We start from the raw sequence: 6,254 nt of genomic DNA, 5'->3' as shown, positions 1-6,254 counted from the left end.
GTCTTACCCAGGCCAAACTTTATACCAAAAAACAACCTATTTGTCCTAAAAGACCGATACAGTACTTGTCTTCACCAAGCCGATCAGGCAAGAGGTCAGGGGTGTCCAGCTCCAGACCTCAAAACAGCAGGATTTCCGTGTATCCCTGCTACAACACACCCAATTCGACTCAATCAGTCATTGTACAGAACTTCATCGGTTGTTGGATCAATTTAATGTAAGCCAGATGTGTTGGAGCAGGGATATATGGAAACCTGCAGGACAGTGGCCTTTGAGGACCAACTCTTGACAACTCTGACCTAGACAGACCAAAATACCTCCTGAAACTCTCCTGGAGGAGAAAGTTCATCATTCATAAAGGTGTAAAGGTGAAAAAGAGCATGGACATGGACGGATGGATGGATGGATGGATGGATGGATGGATGGATGGTTGGATGGATGGATGGATGGATGGATGGATGGATGGTTGGATGGATGGATGGATGGATGGACGGACGGACGGACGGACGGACGGACGGTTGGATGGATGGATGGACGGACGGACGGACGGTTGGATGGATGGATGGATGGACGGATGGATGGATGCATGGATGGACGGACGGACGGACGGACGGAGGGATGGATGGATGGTGGATGGATGGATGGATGGATGGATGGATGGATGGATGGATGGACGGATGGACGGATGGACGGACGGACGGACGGACGGACGGACGGACGGACGGTTGGATGGATGGATGGACGGATGGATGGATGCATGGATGGACGGACGGACGGACGGACGGACGGATGGATGGATGGATGGATGGGTGGATGTATGGATGGATGGATGGATGGGTGGATGGATGGATGGATGGACGGATGGATGGATGGATGGATGGATGGATGGACAGATGGACGGATGGACAGACAGACGGACGGTTGGATGGATGGATGGACGGATGGATGGATGCATGGATGGACGGACGGACGGACGGACGGACGGATGGATGGATGGATGGGTGGATGGATGGATGGATGGACGGATGGATGGATGGATGGATGGACGGACGGACGGACGGACGGACGGACGGACGGTTGGATGGATGGATGGACGGATGGATGGATGCATGGATGGACGGACGGACGGACGGACGGACGGACGGACGGACGGATGGATGGATGGATGGATGGGTGGATGGACAGATGGATGGATGGATGGATGGATGGATGGATGGATGGATGGATGGACGGATGGATGGATGGATGGATGGACGGACGGACGGACGGACGGATGGACGGATGGATGGATGGATGGATGGGTGGATGGACGGATGGATGGATGGATGGATGGATGGATGGAAGGATGGATAGATGGATGATGGATGGATGGATGGTTCTCATCCTGAATGCTTACGGTCCCTCTCAGTAGGAGAGGGAATATGTTGCCATAGTAACTGCTGCCCACCTCAATCTTCATGAAGAGGTCTGAGAAACAACTTCCTTGTTTCTTCTGAGCAGCTTTCACCAAAAGGCCGTCAACGGGACGAGTAGCGACAGCTGACTAAGTCACCAACCAGCTAAATACAAACTAAACTCTGGTTGAGGCTGTTCCAACCATCCTCCCTTCCATGTGGACCTGGTCTACACGTTCTGCTCCACCTGAACCAGTTCATCACAGACCTGCTGACTGATGAGGCGTGAATATGAATGTTTCCCTGTGAAACAGTGAGTTTATTCTTCGCTGGGAGGGAGGATGTCTCAGAGAGGACAGGCATATCGATGTTCAGGATCAGACAGTACAAAATGGCTCCACAGTGCCACAAATGTCATTGTCACCTTTTCACCAAAAACATTCCAGACTCACACTTCGGCCACTTTCAGTTAGAAAAGTCAACTTTTTTAGTCCTTTAAGCTGTTGAACTAATAGATATAATCTTTTCGGTGATTGCTGTCCAAACAGCTTGCAGAGTGACCTGGTGGTGGTCCACCTGCCCTGGAATCATCATCTGGACACAGATGGTGGATTCCAAAGGTTTGGAGTATGTGGTAAACAGTATCCATGGCAACATGACGTAGCGTGCTAAAACGTTTCTGTAAAACATGCTCATGCTGACAGAGTTTGCTGTAGCTCAGAACAGAAGAGAAAACAGGTTTTCATCCTGCATCGGCTTCTGAATAACTTCTAGCATCATATTTACGGATGAATATGCTTTGTATAATGTGCAGCGCTCTAACTCATCTCCATTATCTCCTTACCTGTCAGCTGATAATCCGACACCCTGGGTTATGTGGCCTAGATCCACCAGCTGCCCCCCAAACTCATCACCATGGAAACGGAGGAGGAACCCCCCATCAAACACTGGTAAACACCCCCTGGACCCTTAAAGCCTCCCAACAGGTTGGAGAAAAGAGCAGGAAATGGGCGGGATGGAGGGAAGGAGCGAAGGAGTGGAGCGCTGACAGGTTTCCGAGTCTCCTCTGTCACCCTGACAGGGATAAAGGGATTAGAGGAGGGATGATAGCGTCTACCTGGGCTCAGCCTCCGTCCTCCCAGTCCTGTCACCCGCACCTGCTGCCAATAAAGTTTGAAGGAATCACAGAGAAACTGTGCAGCTGGGTTTCATTTATCTGAGGGAGAACTGGTGGCAACCAGGAGTTTTCAGAGAAACTCTGCAGGTGAGGGAAAGAAGAAGGTTGCATGAGTGATGAAACACTGACAGGGAACCAGAGGAAGAGGAGGATGAAGAACAAGAGGAGGAAGACAGCAGGCCTGAGTGTGAGATGGGAGGGACGAGGCGATGAAAAGTGAGGAAGAACAGATTAGAGACAGTCGTGCTGGTTTTCCTCTGATCCTCCTGAGTCAGCAGCCTTAATAACACACACACACACACACACACACACACACACACACACACACACACGCGCGCGCGGGAAGCTGCAGTGTGTGGAAGGCAGCTTTCATTGGCTTAAGAGGAATTAGGAGTGTGTGTGTTAACGTGTTGTAATCAAGCTGGATGCAACAGTATACTGAGAAGCATTACACATGCAAACAGTCTGCAGGAGGGTCTAAACAGTCTGCAGGGTCCTGCAGGAGGGTCCAACAGTCTGCAGGGTCCTGCAGGAGGGTCCAACAGTCTGCAGGGTCCTGCAGGAGGGTCCAACAGTCTGCAGGGTCCTGCAGGAGGGTCCAACAGTCCTGCTGGGTCCTGTAGGAGGCTCCAGCAGTCCTGCAGGATCCTGCACAGCATCCAGTTTTCATGTAAATATCAAACTTAGTTTTGCTCCTTTTGATGTCGCTGGCGCCCTCTGGTGTCCATAAGGAGGAACTACAGCCGCTGTGAGGAGGATGACTGTAACGGAGTTCATGTCAGTGTCAAGTTACTAATCACATCCTCCAGTAAAGGCAGGAGCCTTTAATCTTGACTGGACAACAAGACTTGCTCGAGGGAAAGGGAAGGGAGCCGAAGCTGCAGGGTTAAAGGTCAATGGGGTGATCTTCAGGTTTACTGCTGAACTGTTGAAGCCTGATGTGACACAACGCAGCATCTGATGCACCATGAATCTGATTTTGTTGTTTTGCCAAAGTTAATACAGAGCCTCACCTGAAAAAGTAAGTTTTCACAGAAACTTGAGTGTCTTTAATGAGCTGGAATGATGCGAGTTTGTGGAAGTCAAATGAACCTGATTCAACAGAGTTTGATGGGAGTTCATGAGTTTGTGGAAGAAAGGTGAGTGCTCTTCCTCCCTCTTCTTTTCCAAACTTCTTTAAGTTATAATTTGATGTTGCAATACTATTTTCATGATGTTTTTTTCTTTTTAATTCCTTAAAAACAAATATTGACTAAAGAATTAAGTGAACTGAGGGGGTGTTTCACCAAATCTGGTATTTATTTCCAACACGTGTCATAATGTCTTGTCAGATTTATTCCAGTAAGCGATGCCTTGTGTAAAGCCGATGTTCGGCAGCAGGAAGTTGGTCTGGACGTGGTTTTATCTCTCGACTGGACACACAGACATGCAACATTACATGTAAATCCTTCATCCTCCTCATCATTCTAACAGCTGGACTGGACTTATAAGTCTGGAACGTGTCGTCTCGACTCTGAAACTGTGGTGGATTATGATGGTGTTACGGTAGCCTCGCTGTTCTGATCAGAAAAAGCTCGGTGCTGACGTCGGTTCTGAGTCCCGTTAGACAGCTCCAGCCAAAGCCTGGAAGCTTCCAGTGACCCGCTCGGTACCACAGAAACAGCTTCGTAGAAATGTATGACTGGACACAGAATCATCGTCTGAAATACTGATGCTGTGTTCACCTGCTCCACCGCATCTGGACCAGTTCAGCCGACTACACCGCGTCTGGTCCGGTTCATCTGCTCCACTGCGTCTGGTCCGGTTCATCTGACTACACCGCATCTGGACCGGTTCATCCAACTACACCACGTCTGGACCGGTTCATCCAACTACACCGCGTCTGGACCGGTTCATTCGACTACACCGCGTCTGGACTGGTTCATCCAACTACACCGCGTCTGGACTGGTTCATCCAACTACACCGCGTCTGGACTGGTTCATCCAACTACACCGCGTCTGGACTGGTTCATCCAACTACACCGCGTCTGGACCAGTTCAGCCCACTACACCGCATCTGGTCCGGTTCATCCAACTACACCGCGTCTGGACTGGTTCATCCAACTACACCGCGTCTGGACTGGTTCATCCAACTACACCGCGTCTGGACCGGTTCATTCGACTACACCGCGTCTGGACCGGTTCATTCGACTACACCGCGTCTGGACTGGTTTCATCCAACTACACCGCGTCTGGACCGGTTCATTCGACTACACCGCGTCTGGACCGGTTCATTCGACTACACCGCGTCTGGACCGGTTCATTCGACTACACCGCGTCTGGACTGGTTCATCCAACTACACCGCGTCTGGACCGGTTCATTCGACTACACCGCGTCTGGACTGGTTCATCCAACTACACCGCGTCTGGACCGGTTCATCCGACTACACCGCGTCTGGACTGGTTCATCCAACTACACCGCGTCTGGACCGGTTCATTCGACTACACCGGGTCTGGACCAGTTCAGCCCACTACACCGCATCTGGTCCGGTTCATCCGACTACACCGGGTCTGGACCAGTTCATCCGACTACACCGGGTCTGGACCAGTTCATCCGACTACACCGGGTCTGGACCAGTTCAGCCCACTACACCGCATCTGGTCCGGTTCATCCGACTACACCGGGTCTGGACCAGTTCAGCCCACTACACAGCGTCTGGTCCGGTTCATCCGACTACACCGGGTCTGGACCAGTTCAGCCCACTACACAGCGTCTGGACCGGTTCATTCGACTACACCGGGTCTGGACCAGTTCATCCAACTACACCGCGTCTGCTGTGAAGAATGTGGGTTTCCAGAAGGAAGCTTTATGAGCATGTATCAGATGAAAAAGTTGGAACAGAAAAAAAAAAAAAGAAAAAGCAAAAATACATTAAAGTGTGGGCTGGTTCTCTCTCCATAAGAGGAATTAAAGATAGAGGTCTGACCTGCTATTCTCTGGAGAGTTGTGTGGAAATATTGTAGGAGAATTTTCTTTTATTTTTGGTGACTCTTTTCATGGGTGAAATAAAACGTATGATTGGCTGGCTTGGTTGACGTCACAGGGCCATAGCGGCCATTCACCACGGGCATTTCTCCAAAAGATGACAGTAAAGCCTGGTTCAGGCAGACTCTGTTAGATGTTACAGAACGTGCCTGGATGGACCAGGAAAGAAAAGAGAGAATATTATCTTCCTCTAACAGTTTAGTGAAGAGGAGGTTAGAGATTAAATGACAAATATGTATTATTGCAGAGTTTAGCAAATTTTAAGAAATTTAGAAAAAACTGTTGGAAGCAGAGGACGATTTCAGAGCACATCTAACATGTTTACATGTATTTTACAAACTACAGATCAGTGCAGGTGTAGGAGATAAGGAGAAGCTTGGATGAGGAAGGCAGAGCAAAGGAAAGGAAAACATGAGAGAGGGAAGTGAGGAAGAAGAGTGTGTTCATTCAAGCCCTTATGCTCACTGAAGGGGATGATGTCATAGCATATGTAGACAAGAACAAACATACAAATCCTGTGTAAAATAGCTATTTATGCGGTTCTTCATAAAGCTTTTGTATCAACATAAAAGCCACTCTGTATGGATGTGGAACCCTTGTCCGAGAGGAAACACAATTCTATCATCTGAGAAGATTTTTAGTTGTAAAAATACATTGG

Source organism: Telmatherina bonti (genome assembly GCF_933228915.1).
Source record: "Telmatherina bonti genome assembly, chromosome: 18".
In the NCBI taxonomy this organism is placed as follows: Eukaryota; Metazoa; Chordata; class Actinopteri; order Atheriniformes; family Telmatherinidae; genus Telmatherina; species Telmatherina bonti.
Note: the sequence above shows the minus strand (reverse complement) of the source record.